The 24,059-nt window shown below is 39.5% G+C and overlaps 1 long non-coding RNA gene and 3 pseudogenes across 2 annotated transcripts; 1 reads left to right on the top strand and 3 right to left on the bottom strand.

Annotated features, from left to right (window-relative positions):
* Positions 1 to 242: 242 nt before the first annotated feature.
* LOC146492601 (Ig kappa-b4 chain C region pseudogene) lies at positions 243 to 676 on the bottom strand (annotated as a pseudogene).
* A 1,782-nt stretch (positions 677 to 2,458) lies between these two features.
* On the top strand, positions 2,459 to 3,656 carry LOC146492602 (uncharacterized). The gene is made up of 3 exons (XR_014872102.1): positions 2,459 to 3,141; positions 3,362 to 3,533; positions 3,607 to 3,656. It is a non-coding gene; the product is annotated as an uncharacterized LOC146492602 (long non-coding RNA).
* Positions 3,657 to 8,397: 4,741 nt separating this feature from the next.
* On the bottom strand, positions 8,398 to 10,325 carry LOC146492603 (Ig kappa-b4 chain C region pseudogene; annotated as a pseudogene). Its single transcript, XR_014872083.1, has 3 exons — positions 10,269 to 10,325; positions 9,885 to 9,966; positions 8,398 to 8,879 (listed from the first exon to the last, which is right to left on the bottom strand). The product of XR_014872083.1 is annotated as an Ig kappa-b4 chain C region pseudogene (transcript).
* Positions 10,326 to 17,246: 6,921 nt separating this feature from the next.
* LOC146492604 (Ig kappa-b4 chain C region pseudogene) lies at positions 17,247 to 17,680 on the bottom strand (annotated as a pseudogene).
* Between the last annotated feature and the right edge of the window lie 6,379 nt (positions 17,681 to 24,059).

Raw genomic sequence — 24,059 nt, forward strand, 5'->3', positions numbered from 1 at the left:
TAGCACACTGGTTTCCAATTAGAACCCTGGAAATAATTATTTAGAGTTTAAAATTGACATCACCACAAAAGTAAGACAAACACTCGATTCTTATTTAATGTAGATGTTTTTTTATTCTTTAAAACTTTTAAAACCAACTTTAAACAAAGCAATGAAAAATGAGAGAAGAAATTCGATTTTTTTTTAAAGCTACAGAGCGCAGACTGAAAGTAAGACCAGCATGAAAGTCACAGTTAGTCAGGTCAGGACTGGGAACACTGGTCTCTCCTGAGTGGCTCTGAGACCAGAGTGTGGGAGCCCTGGGTGGCCTCACAGGTCACAGAGCCCACCTTCATCCAGTGGTCTGCAGGGAGCCTCAGGGTGCTGCTCCAGCTGTAGAGGCCGTCGTTCTCCTGCACCACGGGGCTCCTGCTCTCCTCCCAGCTGATGCTGCCACTGCCATCCACCTTCCAGGACAGCCTCCAGTCTGAGGGGAAGCCCTTGTTGGCCAGACACATGAGCGTGGCCTTCCCCTGCTGCAGCTCCTCACTGGAGGGACCCAGCACCTTCAGGGCGGGACGGGTATCACCTAGGAAACACAAATCAGCTTAGAGGACACGAACCACAATTTGAATTTCTCTGTTAAGAAGTTTCTGTCAGGTGTTTTTTCTGCTCCACCAGTCATTAACTCACACATTGTTTCACTTCCCTTTAAGAAACCTCTCATGCATATCAGCACAGAGAGAATCATCACACAGTTTGACCTGAAATATGTTCAAACTACACTGGAAATAAAAAAACAAAACAAAACAAAGAGGTGTCAACAATTTTAAAAGATGTTAAGCTTCAACATCATCAGTTCTCAATAAACAGCTTGTTCTGGATAAGAAACTCAATACCACTACTTACCTCATGTGTTTGTTTTTTATTGCTTACATTGTTTTAAATGATATGATACAATAAGAACACCAGAGATATTTATCTTCACTCTGTGCAGTTTAACTTGAGGACAGTAACATTTAATTCATCCTAGAAACATTAACGGTGATGTAAACCAAGAAAATAATCACAGGATGATGACAGTTTATATTATTTAAACATCACATTGTCTTTATGTCAGAAATATCAACATAAAATCTGAGCAAAGCTGATGGAGTCAGCCTCCATGATATAATTGTAGTAAAGCTAAATAGATAAAGTTTCTTTAAAAACAGTATAAACTTACTTCCAACATCCAGTCTGGTTCCTCCACCAAAAGTCCACCACAGTGATACAAACTCATTGAGGCGCCGTACAAAAACCTCTGACTGTAGAGAGACACGGCTCTCTGACTCTAACAGACTGGATTAAAACTAAAAGCTCTCAAGACTTAACCAGATGTATGTATATGTAAAATATCCTCAAGTCCACTCTGATGTTTTATATCATTTGTTAATATTCATTTTAACATTTATTCTGAGGCTAACTTTGTTTCTTCATGAAAATTGATCTAAAAACTATTTTCCTGAGGTTTTTTCTGGCACACTGAACAGAAAAGTCAAGATAACCACAAGAAAGAAATTTGCTAAAGTAAATGAGGTTTAAGTTTGACTTACTTCCAACTTGCAGTCTGGTTCCTCCACCGAACGTGTACCACAGTGATACAAACTCATTGAGGCGCCGTACAAAAACCTCTGACTGTAGAGAGACACGGCTCTCTGACTCTGAAACAAACAAACTCAACAATATGAATTCTTTAAATCATAATTTCACAACATATTAATATTATAATTTTTACATAAAAATCAACGAAACACAATAAAACTATATTCCAATAATCCAATTTGGTCATTTACATTTTACAACTGTTCAGATACATCACTTTAATGCTTCCACCTTCTTTCTCATAACTCTAAACATTAAATTTAATTTTCAAGCTACAATCACAAAACTTAAAAGTCATCAGGTAAAACCTCACAAATGCATCAAAACAGTTTTATGTTCTCTCACAAACACTTAGTGTCTTCAGATCGCGCACAGAACCAGTTAAAATGATAATACTGCTGAGCATTACACACTATGTCACAAAACAGAGCATGAAACTCAAGTCTTTCCAGTCTCACAGTTTGTCCTGTTATTCTACAAAACATATAAAATGTCAACCTAAAACAGATGAATGATTCTGAGCAGGGCCGTGCAGAGATGCTGGAAGGGACGGGTGCTCAAAGTTAAAAAGGGGCACGTAGAACCAGTCTGAATAACAACAACACTGTTGCTGTTGAGGGGTTGCTGCTGCTCCTGCTGCAGCAAGTGATGGAGGTCTGTGTTGCTTTGAGACTGTAGACAGTAAAAAGTCCACAGCAGAGATGGTAGCTGATTAAAGAAGTGTTATGAGATGATAATAAAATGCAAAGATTGGTGACAGCGCTCGGAAGCATTAAACAACAAAACTGTGGGAAATGAACTCGGCTCTGCCTGTGAGTCACTCTTCAATCTCCTCATCTCATCTGTCACTCTCCACTTGCTGTACATCTCAGAACAGGGCACACTCTGGTATTTCATTAATCTATTATTTAATTATCCATACTTAAAAGCTCATGCACCTAATCCAAAATAAGGTAATGATAGAAAAATGTTATAGAACCAAAGCATTGTGTTTATTATGGTAGAGCAGGTCATCCACTGATCGGAAAGTTGGTGGTTCGATTCCTGGCTTCCCCTAGTCTACATGCCAAATATCCTTGCGCAAGATACTAACCCCAAATTGCTCTCCGATGCATCCATTGGAGTATGAATGTGTGTGAATGTTAGCTATGTGTAGCCCTGGCTATATAAGTAGCTCATTATTTAAATTTGTTCATTAATATTAATAGTTAATTGCAAATGTTTAATGTGTTCAAGAATGTATACAAATGCCTGCAAAGTATGTGATGTGTGTCAGTTAAATGCACAACCTTTTTATTTGTATTTTGAGGTTTATGTCATTATTTTTGATATGGTATTGATATGTAGTCTCAGGTAGATGGGTGGGAGTAAGTGGGGAGCTGTGTGCACTCTGCAGGAAGCGAGAGAGACGAGAGCTGAACAGTGTCGAGTGAACGCAGAGTTCATAGAAGGCGACAGACGTATTTTCGGGTTGACGGATAGTTAACTGAGTCGAGAACTGTTGTACCCTACTGTGAGGTAAATGTGAATTTTGTCTGACACTTGTACCCAATGTTATTGTGTAAAATGGGCTAACTGCTAACCGCGATTAGCCGCTAGCATAACTGCTAACATAGCCGCTAGCCTAGCCTAGCATATTCGCTAAGCTCTTGTTCTGCTCTGTTTTATTTTTAAAGCTAATGCTAAGATTGAATGTTATCGCATGTGAACTGGCATTTAGCGGGGTTGTGTGATTCAGTAGGAGGAGACGGACGTCTTGCTGGCGTGTCAGAGAGGTCCCTTCTGCTGGTGTGCTGAAGTTACGTGTTCACGTGGGAGCACGTGGAAAGGACGACTGTGAGTGCTGCTGCTGCGGCCTGCTGGTAGCCGTGACCCAGTTTCCCCGCTATCCCCTTGAACTGCCTGGAGGTGTGAGTGCTGTTGTTTGCATGTGCTTTTTATTTTTACTGCTTGGCAACAAGTGAAGCGACCATATTGTTTTAGGTCCCAACGCACCCGAGCCACGACTCAGGCCTGCAACGAGGGGTTTGCTAGCAGAAAGACTGTAGCACTTGAGGTGTGTGTGTGTTTGGTGAGAGTGCGTGTGGGCCCACAATATTATTTGATTATTTTGTTTCTGTTGAGGTAGATACCTTACCATTGTTTAACAGACTTTATTGATTTTACTTATTTTCTTTTGTGTTGTTAATTAAGCATTCACTAAAGTGGAGTTAACTTTATAATTGACCTGCTTGTGTGTGGTTTGTTTCCATATAGTGTAGTTTTGTTGCATATTTTATACCATAAGCATTAAAAAGGGAGTATCAATAGGAAAGTAACAACAGGAACCCAGGGCCCCTCTCAATAGAACGTGGGACGGGTGTTACATATGAAACACTTAGAAAAATGTGCTTGTGCGAATGGGTGAATGCACAAGTTGTGTAAAGCGCTTTGAGTGCTCACATGAGTAGAAAAGCGCTATATAAGAACCAGTCCATTTACCATTTTACCATTATTGTTTTTATACTTGAGCACTTCTGCTATACAACAACTGGTACAGGCGGTATTGTTAATATAAAGACTTTGGACTTCACGTTTCCAAATTTTTGTTTAAGTTATTTTGTTATTTACATAATAATGTAAATAACCTAATAAGGATCCTTATTGCTGTTTTAGAGGAGCGGTGCTTCAAAGGATAGTTGCAGATTTCTGTCAGAATCTGCAGATTATACAGTACAAATAAAATGTTCACGTGTCTCCAACGTTGTCTTCCCAACAGTTTCACTGACATCTACACTGGATGGCCAGGAAGCGTTCGCGATGTCTTCTCCGGCGCTGATAATTGGTGTCTGTCTTGTGTCGGTGACGTAAAAGACGGATTTAATGCGACATGACCGTCAAACAGCAGTCGCTTTCTAAAACATCAGATATGTATTGGATTCAGAACCACATACGAAAGTGACCCAGATCGGATTTGTGCCGTTCACACTATCATACCATGATGGGATATGGGTCGCATAGGGTCAAAGAAGTCGGATTTGATGCGCTTTCGCCTGCAGTGTGAACGTAGCCTTAGTTCTGTCCTTGCCATCCTCACTTTTTTGTGTGTTTTCACCTTTTGGAATAAAAGCTCACTCGCATCACAGCCTGTGCCTGAATCTTGGGTCCTTCCTTCATAACACCATGCAGCTTGCCTCAGAAACCGTGACAATAAGAATAAAATGAGACTAAAAAATTAAAGTAATAAATATAAAATAATGTATTTGTGACGATTCAATTTTTTTGACTATCCACTCTGTGCATAAGAAATGTTTAAACTGTAGAGATACAATCATTTTGCTGCTGTAAGATTAGCATTTTGTCATGTTTGAAATATTAATCTAATATAATGTGTTTCTGGCACTTCCCCTCCCCCTGCAACTTTGTGTCTTTGTCTCATTTTCTCTGTTTGTACAACTTTATAGTGACAAAAAAAGGCTTTCTATTCTATTCTATTCTATTCTAACTTACCTGTGTCTGTCAGTCAGATGATTTCCATAGAGAGGCACTTTGCATCAGCAGCACCATGCTCCAGTGCTCTGGGAGAGTTTATAGTCCTGAGAGTTGAACACTGGATGACTGACAGCTGTCCTTCATCACAACAGAAGCCACAGAAATCCTCCTCATCAAAAACATGACTTTGATCTGCGTCCTCATCTGGACTCTCCTCTGCTGCTGCTTCACAGGTAAAGTCCAGAGAATCAAACTCCTCTCCTCTATCAACATCTGTCCCTCTGAAATGAAGCCCACAAAACCATGAAGCTGCTTTATGTTTTTGTCTCTGTGTCCTCAGAGTCCAGAGGACAGATCACAGTGACTCAGCCTGGAGCAGTGAGCTCTGCTGTGGGAGGAACTGTGAGCATCACGTGTAGGACCAGTCAGGATGTTCACTACAGCAGACCATATCACTATTTAGCCTGGTACCAACAGAAAGATGGAGGAATTCCTAAACTGCTCATTTACCTTGCTAGCAGTCGATATTCAGGGATTCCAGCTCGTTTTACAGGCAGTGGATCAAACTCTGACTTCACTCTGACCATCAGTGGAGTCCAGGCTGAAGATGCAGCAGTTTATTACTGTCAGAGTGGTCACTATCCTAACAGTCAGTGGGTGTGCACACAGTGAAAAACAGTCGTACAAAAACCTCCCTCAGTCAGACTGAACAGAAACTGAAGTGACTGCTGCAGCTGGAAGATACTGCAGAGACTGATACAGTTCACTGAGGACACACACACACACACACACACACACACACACAGTGAAAATGTCTTTGTTGCTAAAGGAAAAAGTTGGAAATATATCATTTTTTTTAAACAAATCATTTATGACCTTTGACCTCTGCTTCATACGAGCTCAAATAAATCTCAATTTCTAAATATCGATTATTATCAAAAATCATATTTCTTTAAGAAAAAAAATCTAACACTAAATTCACCAAAAGTCAGTGAGTCATAATTATCTGCACAATTTAGCAAATACTTCAAATAGAAACTTTAAGTCCAAATCAGTCAAATGATCAAATTTCATCTTTTCTTTCTCAGGTTTTTAGATTTTCTCTTTTTTGCTGTTCAACACTGCCATGGTCCAAAGACCTGTTGACTTCCTATTCATGTTTTTGATTATTAATATGATTCGTTTCATCTATTTTGTGTTTTCCAGTCGCATCTCTTCGTCCCTCTGTTCCTTATGTTCTGTCAACCCGTGTCTCAGAGCTATTCTCGGGTTTCCTGTTTTATTTGGATTCTGCGTTCTGTGTGAGAGTATTCGTCATGTCTGATTAGGTTCAGCTGTGTCTGCCTTCTGTGGTGTATTCGCTCGTTACCCTCTGTGTATATTAGTATGTGTTCTAATAATAGCACTGACACATGTTCACATTCCTCAAATTGAGTTATTAATATTTAAACAGGTTATAGTCAAAGGTCAGCTGCCAATCTCAGAGTTAACCAACTCTGACTTTAAACTTCGGAGTTCAAACTGCTTTGTTCCTGAAAGCAGTTGAACAAATTGAGTTGAGATGGAATCTTGAGCTCTCAGTTTGAGAACAGATGAAGGTAAATTTATTGAACCATTTACCTCGACTTAAGCACATACCTGTGTACTGAACAGCCCTCGTCAGTGGATCCCAACACCAGTATTTGACCGTAACAGGTGAGCCTCAACTTTAATTTGTAAAGAGACAAGACACCATGAGAACTGACATTACAATACTTTTATTTTACAAAAGTCAGCGTCTTTCAGTTCAAAGTTTGTTAGGCAGCTATTGTACATTTAAAATAAAAAATAAAAAAACAACAACACAAACACAACGCAGCAACAAGAAACTATGCAGTATATTATAACCGAATACTTAAACATGAATGCACAACAACCTTTCAAAAGAACATTTCTAGATGATTTGTTATTTTCCTTCCAATACTTGAAACATTTTCTGAACATCACTTTTTGGTGCATGGCTTGTTGCATGCATACCCCACCTGTCTTAACGGGACTATAAATACAACTATATACACTCACATTTGTAAAAACAAAAACCTTTCATACTAAAAACTTTTAAAATGTACAATTTTGAAGAAGCCCAGGTTCAGCCCATTTAAGAACACTTAGAATAACACAACTTCATCCCAAAAGGCCACAGGTTTTAACCACAGCTTTCCAGCATCAGTTCATGTAAATGCAGCTACAGCTTTCCAAATCCCAGGGATCCTTTTAATGCAGTGTTCATAAGATCTTTAAATTGATCCTCGTATGCAACACTTCTCAGAAGATACAGGGATAAGCTGCACATCGATGCGTATGGGATGCGCCGCATCCCCGACTCCTGATCATAAAAGTCTATGTTGCAGGACGCCAGTGGGGGAAGTAAGTCAGCCCCAGTTATAAAGACCAGCAGCTCTTCAGACGTGTGGTCCACCTCTTGCTCTGTTAAAATACATACAACTAGTAAATAAACCGTAATGTGTAGGTTCATGAATAAAAGATTTATAATCAGTTACACTGTTATGTAGAGCGGTTGCATTAATGACAATTTAGGAGTCAGAAACAGGTTGTTAGACAAAACCAATATTGCGAAGCATCGTATAATGAAAAAGCAGAGCAATCCTGCCCTCCTAAGACACAGGACATTAATTTGTGTCCTCCGAGTCGGAGACCTGTATGTCAAGGACCCTTGACAGGTATTCATATATCTAAATGCCAAGAGAAAGAAAATATGTGTGTTGTCATTAGGACAGGGATTTATGTTGGTGTGAGAGACTGTAGCCTACAAGTTCATATTGTTAAATGACAGTTATGACATGTTGTGTTTCAGGTGATTTTACAGAACAAAAAACACCAAAATAACGTACTGAATACTTTTAACAAAAAAACTCTGTATATTAAATGACTTCTTAAAATACCTACCCCAACACTGATCAGGAGAATAGACTGATTCTTATACAGCGCTTTTCTACTCCACCTGCGCAGTCAGTGTTTTATACAACAAACTGCAACATGCTGAAACATTTCATTACACAGCATGCAATGAATTTGCATATATGTAATGTCTTTAATATCCTGCTTAGTAATGGCAGTGTCTCTCAATTCCCCTTCACACTTACTCTTTAACATAAACTTTGATTAACTTCATGTATTGAAAGTGACTTAATTCTACTGACTCATACTGACTACAGATAGCACACTGGTTTCCAATAAGAAACTTGGAAATCATTATTTAGAGTTTAAAATTGACATCACCACAAAAGTAAGACAAACACTCGATTCTTATTTAATGTAGATGTTTTTTTATTCTTTAAAACTTTTAAAACCAACTTTAAACAAAGCAATGAAAAATGACAGAAGAAATTCGATTTTTTTTTTAAAGCTACAGAGCGCAGACTGAAAGTAAGACCAGCATGAAAGTCACAGTTAGTCAAGTCAGGACTGGGAACACTGGTCTCTCCTGAGTGGCTCTGAGACCAGAGTGTGGGAGCCCTGGGTGGCCTCACAGGTCACAGAGCCCACCTTCATCCAGTGGTCTGCAGGGAGCCTCAGGGTGCTGCTCCAGCTGTAGAGGCCGTCGTTCTCCTGCACCACGGGGCTCCTGCTCTCCTCCCAGCTGATGCTGCCACTGCCATCCACCTTCCAGGACAGACTCCAGTCTGAGGGGAAGCCCTTGTTGGCCACACACATGAGCGTGGCCTTCCCCTGTTTCAGCTCCTCACTGGAGGGACCCAGCACCTTCAGGGCGGGGCGGGTATCACCTAGGAAACACCAATCAGCTTAGAGGACACGAACCACAATTTGAATTTCTCCGTTAAGAAGTTTCTGTCAGGTGTTTTTTCTGCTCCACCAGTCATTAACTCACACATTGTTTCACTTCCCTTTAAGAAACCTCTCATGCATATCAGCACAGAGAGAATCATCACACAGTTTGACCTGAAATATGTTCAAACTACACTGGAAATAAAAAAAACAAAACAAAGATGTGTCAACAATTTTAAAAGATGTTAAGCTTCAACATCATCTGTTCTTCATAATAAACAGCTTGTTCTGGATAAGAAACTCAATACCACTACTTACCTCATGTGTTTGTTTTTATTGCTTACATTGTTCTAAATGATATGATACAATAAGAACACTAGAGATCTTTATCTTCACTCTGTGCAGTTTAACTTGAGGACAGTAACATTTAATTCATCCTAGAAACATTAACGGTGATGTAAACCAAGAAAATAATCACAGGATTATTACAGTTTATATTATTTACACATCACGTTGTCTTTATGTCAGAAATATCAACATAAAATCTGAGCAAAGCTGATGGAGTCAGCCTCCATGATATAATTGTAGTAAAGCTAAATAGATAAAGCTTCTTTAAAAACAGAATAAACTTACTTCCAACATCCAGTCTGGTTCCTCCACCAAAAGTCCACCACAGTGATACAAACTCATTGAGGCGCCGTACAAAAACCTCTGACTGCAGAGAGACACGGCACTCTGACTCTAACAGACTGAATTAAAACTAAAAGCTCTCAAGACTTAACCAGATGTATGTAAATGTAAAATATCCTCAAGTCCACTCTGATGTTTTATATTATTTGTTAATATTCATTTTAACATTTATTCTGAAGCTAACTTTGTTTCTTCATGAAAATTTATCTAAAAATTATTTTCCTGAGGTTTTTTTTTGGCACATTGAACAGAAAAGTCAAGATAACCACAAGAAAGAAATCTGATAAAGTAAAAGAGGTTTAAATTTGACTTACTTCCAAATTCCAGTCTGGTTCCTCCACCGAACGTGTACCACAGTGATACAAACTCATTGAGCCGCCGTACAAAAACCTCTGACTATAGAGAGACACGGCTCTCTGACTCTGTTAGACTGAACTAAACCTACAAGCCCTCAAAATAAAACTTTATCATCAGAACTAGAAATAATAATTAATACTATGAAACATCCCAGATTTTCATTGGAAATAGTCCTGAATGTCTGAATATTCATTTCCAAAGCTGACTTTGTTTCTTAGGACAAAATTTATGAATAAAATAATTAATCAGTTACACAAAAAGTTTCCTAGCCTTTCATATTAAATGAAATTAAAGAAAAGAAAAGAAAATTGCATTAAAAAAAAGCTCTAAGGCTGACTTACTTCCAACATCCAGTCTGGTTCCTCCACCGAACGTGTACCACAGTGATACAAACTCATTGAGGCGCCGTACAAAAACCTCTGACTGTAGAGAGACACGGCTCTCTGACTCTGAAACAAACAAACTCAACAATATGAATTCTTTAAATCATAATTTCATAACATATTAATATTATAATTTTTACATAAAAATCAACGAAACACAATAAAACTATATTCCAATAATCCAATTTGGTCATTTACATTTTACAACTGTTCAGATACATCACTTTAATGCTTCCACCTTCTTTCTCATAACTCTAAACATTAAATTTAATTTTCAAGCTACAATCACAAAACTTGAAACTCATCAGGTAAAACCTCACAAATGCATCAAAACAGTTTTATGTTCTCTCACAAACACTTAGTGTCTTCAGATCGTGCACAGAACCAGTTAAAATGATAATACTGCTGAGCATTACACACTACGTCACAAAACAGAGCATGAAACTCAAGTCTTTCCAGTCTCACAGTTTGTCCTGTTATTCTACAAAACATATAAAATGTCAACCTAAAACAGATGAATGATTCTGAGCAGGGCTGTGCAGAGATGCTGGAAGGGATGGGTGCTCAAAGTTAAAAAGGGGCACACAGAACCAGGCTGAATAACAACAACACTGTTGCTGTTGAGGGGTTGCTGCTGCTCCTGCTGCAGATAGTGATGGAGGTCTGTGTTGCTTTGAGACTGTAGACAGTAAAAAGTCCACAGCAGAGATGGTAGCTGATTAAAGAAGTGTTATGAGATGATGATAAAATGCAAAGATTGATGACAGTGCTCGGAAGCATTAAACAACAAAACTGTGGGAAATGAACTCGGCTCTGCCTGTGAGTCACTCTTCCATCTCCTCATCTCATCTGTCACTCTCCACTTGCTGTACATCTCAGAACAGGGCACACTCTGGTATTTCATTAATCTATTATTTAATTATCCATACTTAAAAGCTCATGCACCTAATCCAAAATAAAGGAATGATAGAAAAATGTTATAGAACCAAAGCATTGTGTTTATTATGGTAGAGCAGGTCATCCACTGATCGGAAACTTGGTGGTTCGATTCCTGGCTTCCCCTAGTCTACATGCCAAATATCCTTGGGCAAGATATTAACCCCAAATTGCTCTCCGATGCATCCATCGGAGTATGAATGTGTGTGAATGTTAGCTATGTGTAGCCCTGGCTATATAAGTAGCTCATTATTTAAATTTGTTCATTAATATTGATAGTTAATTGCAAATGTTTAATGTGTTCAAGAATGTATACAAATGCCTGCAAAGTATGTGATGTGTGTCAGTTAAATGCACAACCTTTTTATTTGTATTTTGAGGTTTATGTCATTATTTTTGATATGGTGTTGATATGTACTACAGCTCCAGTGAACCCTGAAGTAGTCTCAGGTAGATGGGTGGGAGTAAGTGGGGAGCCGTGTGCACTCTGCAGGAAGCGAGAGAGACGAAAGCTGAACAGTGTCGAGTGAATGCAGAGTTCATAGAAGGCGACAGACGTATTTTCGGGTTGACGGATAGTTAACTGAGTCGAGAACTGTTGTACCCTACTGTGAGGTAAATGTGAATTTTGTCTGACACTTGTACCCAATGTTATTGTGTAAAACGGGCTAACTGCTAACCGCGATTAGCCGCTAGCATAACTGCTAACATAACTGCTAACATAGCCGCTAGCGTAGCCTAGCATATTCGCTAAGCTGTTGTTCTGCTCTGTTTTATTTTTAAAGCTAATGCTAAGATTGAATGTTATCGCATGTGAACTGGCATTTAGCGGGGTTGTGTGATTCAGTAGGAGGAGACGGACGTCTTGCTGGCGTGTCAGAGAGGTCCCTTCTGCTGGTGTGCTGAAGTTATGTGTTCACGTGGGAGCACGTGGAAAGCACGACTGAGTGCTGCTGCTGCGGCCTACTGGTAGCCGTGACCCAGTTTCCCCGCTATCCCCTTGAACTGCCTGGAGGTGTGAGTACTGTTGTTTGCACGTGCTTTTTATTTTTACTGCTTGGCAACAAGTGAAGTGACCATATTGTTTTAGGTCCCAACGCACCCGAGCCACGACTCAGGCCTGCAACGAGGGGTTTGCTAGCAGAAAGTATGTAGCACTTGAGGTGTGTGTGTGTTTGGTGAGAGTGCGTGTGGGCCCACAATATTATTTGATTATTTTGTTTCTGTTGAGGTAGATACCTTACCATTGTTTAACAAACTTTATTGATTTTACTTATTTTCTTTTTTGTTGTTAATTAAGCATTCACTAAAGTGGAGTTAACTTTATAATTGACCTGCTTGTGTGTGGTTTGTTTCCATATAGTGTAGTTTTGTTGCATATTTTATACCATAAGCATTAAAAAGGGAGTATCAATAGGAAAGTAACAACAGGAACCCAGGGCCCCTCTCAATAGAACGTGGGACGGGTGTTACATATGAAACACTTAGAAAAATGTGCTTGTGTGAATGGGTGAATGCACAAGTTGTGTAAAGCGCTTTGAGTGCTCACATGAGTAGAAAAGCGCTATATAAGAACCAGTCCATTTACCAATTTACCATTATTGTTTTTATACTTGAGCACTTCTGCTATACAACAACTGGTACAGGCGGTATTGTTAATATAAAGACTTTGGACTTCACGTTTCCAAATTTTTGCTTTAAGCTATTTTGTTATTTACATAATAATGTAAATAACCTAATAAGGATCCTTATTGCTGTTTTAGAGGAGCGGTGCTTCAAAGGATGGTTGCAGATTTCTGTCAGAATCTGCAGATTATACAGTACAAATAAAATGTTCACGTGTCTCCAACGTTGTCTTCCCAACAGTTTCACTGACATCTACACTGGATGGCCAGGAAGCGTTCGCGATGTCTTCTCCGGCGCTGATAATTGGTGTCTGTCTTGTGTCGGTGACGTAAAAGACGGATTTAATGCGACATGACCGTCAAACAGCAGTCGCTTTCTAAAACATCAGATATGTATTGGATTCAGAACCACATACGAAAGTGACCCAGATCGGATTTGTGCCGTTCACACTGTCACACCATGATGGGATATGGGTCGCATAGGGTCAAAGAAGTCGGATTTGATGCGCTTTCGCCTGCAGTGTGAACGTAGCCTTAGTTCTGTCCTTGCCATCCTCACTTTTTTGTGTGTTTTCACCTTTTGGAATAAAAGCTCACTCGCATCACAGCCTGTGCCTGAATCTTGGGTCCTTCCTTCATAACACCATGCAGCTTGCCTCAGAAACCGTGACAATAAGAATAAAATGAGACTAAAAAATTAAAGTAATAAATATAAAATAATGTATTTGTGATGATTCAATTTTTTTGACTATCCACTCTGTGCATAAGAAATGTTTAAACTGTAGAGATACAATCATTTTTCTGCTGTAAGATTAGCATTTTGTCATGTTTGAAATATTAATCTAATATAATGTGTTTCTGGCACTTCCCCTCCCCCTGCAACTTTGTGTCTTTGTCTCATTTTCTCTGTTTGTACAACTTTATAGTGACAAAAAAAGGCTTTCTATTCTATTCTATTCTATTCTAACTTACCTGTGTCTGTCAGTCAGATGATTTCCATAGAGAGGCACTTTGCATCAGCAGCACCATGCTCCAGTGCTCTGGGAGAGTTTATAGTCCTGAGAGTTGAACACTGGATGACTGACAGCTGTCCTTCATCACAACAGAAGCCACAGAAATCCTCCTCATCAAAAACATGACTTTGATCTGCGTCCTCATCTGGACTCTCCTCTGCTGCTGCTTCACAGGTAAAGTCCAGAGAATCAAACTCCTCTCCTCTATCAACATCTGTCCCTCTGAAATGAAGCCCACAAAACCATGAAGCTGCTTTATGTTTTTGTCTCTGTGTCCTCAGAGTCCAGAGGACAGATCACAGTGACTCAGCCTGGAGCAGTGAGCTCTGCTGTGGGAGCAACTGTGAGCATCACGTGTAGGACCAGTCAGGATGTTCACTACAGCAGACCATATCACTATTTAGCCTGGTACCAACAGAAAGATGGAGGAATTCCTAAACCGCTCATTTACCTTGCTAGCAGTCGATATTCAGGGATTCCAGCTCGTTTTACAGGCAGTGGATCAAACTCTGACTTCACTCTGACCATCAGTGGAGTCCAGGCTGAAGATGCAGCAGTTTATTACTGTCAGAGTGGTCACTATCCTAACAGTCAGTGGGTGTGCACACAGTGAAAAACAGTCGTACAAAAACCTCCCTCAGTCAGACTGAACAGAAACTGAAGTGACTGCTGCAGCTGGAAGATACTGCAGAGACTGATACAGTTCACTGAGGACACACACACACACACACACAGTGAAAATGTCTTTGTTGCTAAAGGAAAAAGTTGGAAATATATCTTTTTTTTTAAACAAATCATTTATGACCTTTGACCTCTGCTTCATACGAGCTCAAATAAATCTCAATTTCTAAATATCGATTATTATCAAAAATCATATTTCTTTAAGAAAAAAAATCTAACACTAAATTCACCAAAAGTCAGTGAGTCATAATTATCTGCACAATTTAGCAAATACTTCAAATAGAAACTTTAAGTCCAAATCAGTCAAATGATCAAATTTCATCTTTTCTTTCTCAGGTTTTTAGATTTTTTTTGCTGTTCAACACTGCCATGGTCCAAAGACCTGTTGACTTCCTATTCATGTTTTTGATTATTAATATGATTCGTTTCATCTATTTTGTGTTTTCCAGTCGCATCTCTTCATCCCTCTGTTCCTTATGTTCTGTCAACCCGTGTCTCAGAGCTATTCTCTGGTTTCCTGTTTTATTTGGATTCTGCGTTCTGTGTGAGAGTATTCGTCATGTCTGATTAGGTTCAGCTGTGTCTGCCTTCTGTGGTGTATTCCCTCGTTACCCTCTGTGTATATTAGTATGTGTTCTAATAATAGCACTGACACATGTTCACATTCCTCAAATTGAGTTATTAATATTTAAACAGGTTATAGTCAAAGGTCAGCTGCCAATCTCAGAGTTAACCAACTCTGACTTTAAACTTCGGAGTTAAAACTGCTTTGTTCCTGAAAGCAGTTGAACAAATTGAGTTGAGATGGAATCTTGAGCTCTCAGTTTGAGAACAGATGAAGGTAAATTTATTGAACCATTTACCTCGACTTAAGCACATACCTGTGTACTGAACAGCCCTCGTCAGTGGATCCCAACACCAGTATTTGACCGTAACAGGTGAGCCTCAACTTTAATTTGTAAAGAGACAAGACACCATGAGAACTGACATTACAATACTTTTATTTTACAAAAGTCAGCGTCTTTCAGTTCAAAGTTGTTAGGCAGCTATTGTACATTTAAAACAAAAAATAAAAAATAAAAAAACAACACAAACAACGCAGCAACAAGAAACTATGCAGTATCTTATAACTGAATACTTAAACATGAATGCACAACGACCTTTCAAAAGAACATTTCTAGATGATTTGTTATTTTCCTTCCAATACTTGAAACATTTTCTGAACATCACTTTTTGGTGCATGGCTTGTTGCATGCATACCCCACCTGTCTTAACAGGACTATAAATACAACTATATACAGTCACATTTGTAAAAACAAAAACCTTTTATACTAAACACTTTTAAAATGTACAATTTTGAAGAAGCCCAGGTTCAATCCCATTTAAGAACACTTAGAATAACACAACTTCATCCCAAAAGGCCACAGGTTTTAACCACAGCTTTCCAGCATCAGTTCATGTAAATGCAGCTACAGCTTTCCAAATCCCAGGGATCCTTTTAATGCAGCGTTCATAAGATCTTTAAATTGATCCTCGTATGCAACACGTCTCGGAAGATACAGGGATAAGCTGCACATCGATGCGTATGGGATGCACCGCATCCTGATCATAAAAGTCTATGTTGCAGGACCCCAGTGGGGGAAGTAAGTCAGCCCCAGTTATAAAGACCAGCAGCTCTTCAGACGTGTGGTCCACCTCTTGCTCTGTTAAAATACATACAACTAGTAAATAAACCGTAATGTGTAGGTTCATGAATAAAAGATTTATAATCAGTTACACTGTTATGTAGAGCGGTTGCATTAATGACAATTTAGGAGTCAGAAACAGGTTGTTAGACAAAACCAATATTGCGAAGCATCGTATAATGAAAAAGCAGAGCAATCCTGCCCTCCTAAGACACAGGACATTAATTTGTGTCCTCTGAGTCGGAGACCTGTATGTCAAGGACCCTTGACAGGTATTCATATACCTAAATGCCAAGAGAAAGAAAATATGTGTGTCGTCGTTAGGATAGGGATTTATGTTGGTGTGAGAGACTGTAGCCTACAAGTTCATATTGTTAAATGACACTTATGACATGTTGTGTTTCAGGTGATTTTACAGAAAAAAACACCAAAATAACGTACTGAATACTTTTAACAAAAAAACTCTGTATATTAAATGACTTCTTAAAATACCTACCCCAACACTGATCAGGAGAATAGACTGATTCTTATACAGCGCTTTTCTACTCCACCTGCGCAGTCAGTGTTTTATACAACAAACTGCAACATGCTGAAACATTTCATTACACAGCATGCAATGAATTTGCATATATGTAATGTCTTTAATATCCTGCTTAGTAATGGCAGTGTCTCTCAATTCCCCTTCACACTTACTCTTTAACATAAACTTTGCTTAACTTCATGTATTGAAAGTGGTTTAATTCTACTGACTCATATTGACTACAGATAGCACACTGGTTTCCAATAAGAACCCTGGAAATCATTATTTAGAGTTTAATATTCACATCACCACAAAAGTAAGACAAACACTCGATTCTTATTTAATGTAGATGTTTTTTTATTCTTTAAAACTTAAACAAAGCAATGAAAAATGACAGAAGAAATTCGATATTTTTTTTTAAAGCTACAGAGTGCAGACTGAAAGTAAGACCAGCATGAAAGTCACAGTTAGTCAGGTCAGGACTGGGAACACTGGTCTCTCCTGAGTGGCTCTGAGACCAGAGTGTGGGAGCCCTGGGTGGCCTCACAGGTCACAGAGCCCACCTTCATCCAGTGGTCTGCAGGGAGCCTCAGGGTGCTGCTCCAGCTGTAGAGGCCGTCGTTCTCCTGCACCACGGGGCTCCTGCTCTCCTCACAGCTGATGCTGCCACTGCCATCCACCTTCCAGGACAGCCTCCAGTCTGAGGGGAAGCCCTTGTTGGCCACACACATGACTGTAGCCTTCCCCTGTTTCAGCTCCTCACTGGAGGGGGGCAGAACCGTCAGGGTGGGGCGGGTATCACCTAGGAAACACCAATCAGCTTAGAGGACAGGAACCACAATTTGAATTTCTCCATTAAGAAGTTTCTGTCAGGTGTTTTTTCTGCTCCACCAGTCATTAACTCACACATTGTTTCACTTCCCTTTAAGAAACCTCTCATGCATATCAGCACAGAGAGAATCATCACACAGTTTGAGCTGAAATATGTTCAAACTACACTGGAAATAAAAGAAGCACATGTGGAAACATTTACAAAACAAGTTTAGCCTCAAAATCATCAGTTCTGTGTAACGTGTTAGAGATAAGAAACCAAACTGCACTGCTTGCTTCATGTGGATTTTTTTTACTACTTATATGATTTTAAATGACATTTGAAATTATATCTGATACAATAGAAACACCAGACATGTTGCACATTGTCAAATGCTCATCCTTAACTTTTGTAAATAGAATAAGCAGAAGTGGCAACAATTGTAACAGATGTTAAGCTACAAAATCCTCAGTTCTGTAAAATACACTAGTTGTCTACTTACCTCATGTGGGCTTCAATCATTTATTGTAGTGGTTCTATGATTTTATGATGATACGTAAAATCTACATTTTTTCTGACACAGTAAAAACACCAGTGATCTTTATCTTCACTCTGTGCAGTTTTCCTTAAGGACAGTAACATTTAATTTATCCTAACAAAAAATGTAATTTACAAATAGAAAAAAAAAAATCACAGGATGATTCTATTTCATTTTATTTACACATCACATTGTCTTTATGTCAGAAATGTGGACATCAAATCTGAGCAAAGCTGATTAAGTTACCCTCTATGTATAATGGTAATATAATATAACCTCTACAGGAATGTTATAAAGCTAACATTCACACTTAGACAATGTTTCTTTAAAAACAGTATAAACTTACTTCCAACATCCAGTCTGGTTCCTCCACCAAAAGTCCACCACAGTGATACAAACTCATTGAGGCGCCGTACAAAAACCTCTGACTGTAGAGAGACACGGCTCTCTGACTCTAACAGACTGGATTAAAACTAAAAGCTCTCAAGACTTAACCAGATGTATGTAAATGTAAAATATCCTCAAGTTCACTCTAATGTTTTATATCATTTGTTAATATTCATTTTAACATTTATTCTGAAGCTAACTTTGTTTCTTCATGAAAATTTATGTAAAAATAATTTTACTGAGTTTTTTTCTGGCACACTGAACAGAAAAGTCAAGATAACCACAAGAAAGAAACCTGTTAAAGTAAAAGAGATTTAAGTTTGACTTACTTCCAACATCCAGTCTGGTTCCTCCACCGAACGTGTACCACAGTGATACAAACTCATTGAGGCGCCGTACAAAAACCTCTGACTGTAGAGAGACACGGCTCTCTGACTCTGAAACAAACAAACTCACCAATATGAATTCTTTAAATCATAATTTCATGACATATTATTATTATAATTATGAAATAAAAATGAATGAAACACAATAAAACAATTTGCAAAACTCTGTTCCTGACTTTCTGACACAGTTTTGGTCCTCAGTAACCAAAAGGTTATGGCTGTGATATATTGTGTATTTTAGAGTTTGAAAAAATCTAAAATAGTGCTGTCAGCGTTAATCTTGTTAAAATGACGTTAACGCCATAACCACATTAACGCTGCAAATCTCTGTTAGCGAGTTAATGCGTATTGCCCTGTGCATGCAAGAGCCCCTAGCTGCAGCCACTGGGGGGCGCTATATTGTGACCTCCACAGTAACCAGTAAAACTAAAACGTGTTTTTCTTACTATTGATGCTGCTGATAAATGAATTTGGTTCTAAGTGTTTTTAACACTTCATCACCATCCCTTCAGCTTGTCCGTGGCCAAAAGTGTCCATGTGTTATGGTTTTGTTTCTTTGCTACTTTTTCTGCATAAAGGTATTTTCATAAATATAAAATAGTCATTACTTTTTACATTTTTAATCCTTTAAACACCTTTTTCTAGTATAATGCACTTGTTTGAAGACAACCTCAAAACCCACCATTTCATATATCAGCAGCTACTGGAAATTATTGTACAGGGGTCCCTCGCTATAACGCGGTTCACCTTTCGCGGACTCGCTGTTTCGCTGATTTTTTTTTTACAGCACTTTGTGTTGTGCGTTCTGATTGCTGTAGAACATTGTCAATCAATCTAGTGCCGTGTCTCCTGTACAGCAGCGGTCCCCAACACCCGGGTCACTGACCGGTACCGGTCCGTGAGTCGTTTGGTACCAGGCTGCGAGAGTTGAGGCTCAGGTGTGAAATGTATGGTTTTCAGGGTTTTTATCGTTAAGTCAGTTTCCCTGGGTCTTTACGCGTGTTGTAGTCGTGTGTCTTATTTTGAAAGAACTATTTACGCGTTACCATAGCGACTAGAGAGCATCAAGAAGCAGAGGAGGATGTTACTCTCAGTGTTGTTGCCGCATTTCAGAAGGACTCTGCTATTAAAGTTACACAATTACACAGCTGAATTCACGTTTATTATTATTATAGTTTTATTGACTTGACTCTTTAAATTATCACCAGTCCTTTTCATCAAAAAGGAAATTTTTACCTACAGTCTTATTTTTTACTCTTTAAATGCCAGTTAGGCTATATATTACCAGTAACTTTTCAGCTAAAACGGTGATGAAGTCCTAATGGTTTCATAAATCTTCCTTTTTTTGTGTGTAATATTTGATGCATCATAATTTATTCCAGTTTATCATGCACAAACAAACACACACAACTATTAGACCCTTAAGATCAAACCTGCGTCACTCTTTTGGTCCACTGCAGTGTAGCAGTCAAAAGAAAAGTGAAGTGGCCACAAATGGCCAGGATAGAGCCCAGAGGGTTAATGTGTAAAATGTATAAAAATATTATTGATTACAGGGTAATACATTAATGTTAATAGCAACTGTAAGCTTTTTACTTTGAAGTAAGAAGTATAAACAATGCTGTTACTGTCACGGGACCGAGTGGTCTGTACTGAACTGAACTCTGCGCAGAAACCCAGAGCAGAGACAGCAGATGGTTTAACAATATTTTATTAGGCCTAAGCGCTCCAAATGTAGCAAGGACAAAAAAGAAACAATAAGACGTAGAGTTTGACGTGGCGAGGGAACGGGGCCTGAGATGCAGAGTGGAGCTGTGCAGTCACATTGCAGTAGGGGACACAGAGTGTTGAGAGGGGAGTGACGAGAATCCAGGGGAGCTGAGTGGCGTGACGAGGCTGACCTGAGATCCGGGGTTTTCAGATGGAGTGTGATGGCAGGAGGGCAGGCAGGTGAAGCACAGAGTGATTTTCAAAATGATTGCTTGGTATCCTGAGTCCGGTAGTGGAGCGTGAGCCAAGATGAATCCAGCAACTGCAGCACAAGAAAGTCTTGTTAACAAGATAAATCACAGAGAAAACTTGAAGCATAAGAACCGGTTACCAACATGGGTTGATAACGAACTGGCAGTGAATGAACATCAACGTGTGGCTTAAATCCCTCTGGCTTGATTGCCTGCAATTGGCTCCAGGTGTGCAGGAGCTGCAGGAGGTGGCCCGTGCCCAGGGGCGGATCCCAGGTAGGTTCAGGAGCCTTATGGAAATTGCAGCCACCCACCGCAGACCATGACAGTTACAAGTAACACATTACTGCCCATCTCTGCTCGTGAGATTATTAACAACTGAAAAATCCATCTATATTTGTACAGTGAGTGGGGGACGAGGCCATTGTTCTTCTTACAGCTTCAGTCTGGTAGAGACGTGTCTCTTTCTCAATCCCACAAACACCACTGTGAGCCTGTCTGCTGCACAGAGCCGACTCGAGGACCTGTGTCAGTAACACCCAACACAAAGCCCCGCCCAGTTTTCATCTCTGCACTCAACAGTTTCCTCGTTTCATACATTGATGTAATCAGAGCGATTTTAGAGAAGATTATTTACTTTTGTTACATAATAGAAAGAGGAATTTGCTAATCTTGGCCCACGAGGAATCAATAACAAATAACTTGGATATGGATAAATCTGTAAGAGTTTTTGGAAAGGGAAACAGGAGACTGTTGAATTAAGGAGAAAGGAGAGTTGAGCTGTACAGCTGCAAACGGAGTTGAGTTCCTTACAAAACAAATAAGCTTAAAACAAGACGAAATCTGTTGTTTTCTTCAAATTAATTTGAGAATTGTAGGAAAAGAGTCTGAGCTGCAGAAACTGATGCAGTTCACTGAGGACACACACACACACACACACACACACACACTATTAGATAAACATGTAAGAGTGTAACACAATCTGAACTTACAAAGTTGTGACAATCTAAAGTGCTGTACAATAATAATAACTCACTTTTACATATTTTTCTCAATAGAAGGAAATATCTAAGGAGGAACGATCAGACAGTTATTGTCAATAATGGAATTTGAATCACTAAATTCTTATCAGTTCGCATCTGTAATTTTGAATCAACTTTTCAGGCAGTTTTTAGGATATCCTGATAATAACGAACTCCAGTAGTCCAGAGTCAGTCAGATGATTTCCATAGAGAGGCACTTTGCATCAGCAGCACCATGCTCCAGTGCTCTGGGAGAGTTTATAGTCCTGAGAGTTGAACACTGGATGACTGACAGCTGTCCTTCATCACAACAGAAGCCACAGAAATCCTCCTCATCAAAAACATGACTTTGATCTGCGTCCTCATCTGGACTCTCCTCTGCTGCTGCTTCACAGGTAAAGTCCAGAGAATCAAACTCCTCTCCTCTATCAACATCTGTCCCTCTGAAATGAAGCCCACAAAACCATGAAGCTGCTTTATGTTTTTGTCTCTGTGTCCTCAGAGTCCAGAGGACAATATACAGTGACTCAGCCTGGAGCAGTGAGCTCTGCTGTGGGAGCAACTGTGAGCATCAACTGTAGGACAAGTCAGGATGTTTATGGCAACAACCATATGTTTTGGTACCAACAGAAGGATGGAGGAGTTCCTAAACCTTTAATAAAATATGTCAATCAGCTATTATCAGGGATTCCAGCTCGTTTTACAGGCAGTGGATCAAACTCTGACTTCACTCTGACCATCAGTGGAGTCCAGGCTGAAGATGCAGCAGTTTATTACTGTAAAAGCTGGCACTATCCTAACAGTCAGTGGGTTGTCACACAGTGAAAAACAGTCGTACAAAAACCTCCCTCAGTCAGACTGAACAGAAACTGAAGTGACTGCTGCAGCTGGAAGATACTGCAGAGACTGATACAGTTCACTGAGGACACACACACACACACACACACACACACACACACACACACACACACACACACACACACTTTACCATATTCTCCATGTTCTTTAAAGCAACCATGAAATGATTTCAATATTTTAAACTCTGTTACAATATCCATGAATGAATGAATCTCCACAAAATGAAAGACAGTCTTTCTAATGGAAAGTCCAAAGACAGCAAGACAAAACATGAGTGACCAACTAACCCTACTATACCAACATGAACATGCAGTATATAAAAGACAAAACCTATAAAATTTGATTAATGTACATTTTAAAGATGCAACACTCCATCTTCATTTCCAAGTTAAATACTTATGGTGTGAGAAGAATTGTAATGAACTTGTTAAGCAGTTACTTAGATAATAGGTTTCAGTGGGCAGATCCCAAGCAGGTGGGGAAAGACGGCTGGGTAACGGTGAGGAGGAAGCGTAGTCCTAAACAGAAGCCCCAGGTACACCACCAACCCGTTCATGTGTCTAACCGTTTTTCCCCACTCGGCGACACACCCGCTGGGGGTCAAACTCTGGTAATTGGTGATTCTGTTCTCAGACATGTGAAGCTAGAGACACCGGCAACCATAGTCAATTGTCTTCCAGGGGCCAGAGCAGGTGACATTGAAGGAAATTTAAAACTGCTGGCTAAGGGTATACGTAAATTCAATAAAATCATAATTCACGGCGGCAGTAATGACACCCGGTTACGCCAATCGGAGGTCACTAAAATCAATATTGAATCGGTGTGCAACTTTGCCAAAACAATGTCGGACTCTGTAGTTTTCTCTGGTCCCCTCCCCAATCAGACCAGGAGTGACATGTTTAGCCGCATGTTCTCCTTAAATTGCTGGCTGTCTGAGTGGTGTCCCAGAAACGATGTGGGCTTCATAGATAATTGGCAAACCTTCTGGAGGAAACCTGGTCTTGTTAGGAGAGATGGCATCCATCCCACTTTGGATGGAGCAGCTCTCATTTCTAGAAATATCGACAAATTTATTAAACCCCTCAAAACATGACTATCCAGAATTGGGACCAGGAAGCAGAGTTGCAGTCTTACACGCCTCTCTGCAGCTTCTCTCCTCCTGCTACCCCCCCAAAAACCCATCTCCATAGAGACTGTGTCAGCTTCCAAAAAGACAAAAAACAAACTAAAAACCAGCAACAAACAACTTAAACATTTACAAAGAAAGAACAATACAGTATCCACATCTGAACCAAAGAGTAAAACAGTGAAATGTGGATTATTAAA

This window comes from Neolamprologus multifasciatus, chromosome 22 (assembly GCF_963576455.1).
Source record: "Neolamprologus multifasciatus chromosome 22, fNeoMul1.2, whole genome shotgun sequence".
In the NCBI taxonomy this organism is placed as follows: domain Eukaryota; kingdom Metazoa; phylum Chordata; class Actinopteri; order Cichliformes; family Cichlidae; genus Neolamprologus; species Neolamprologus multifasciatus.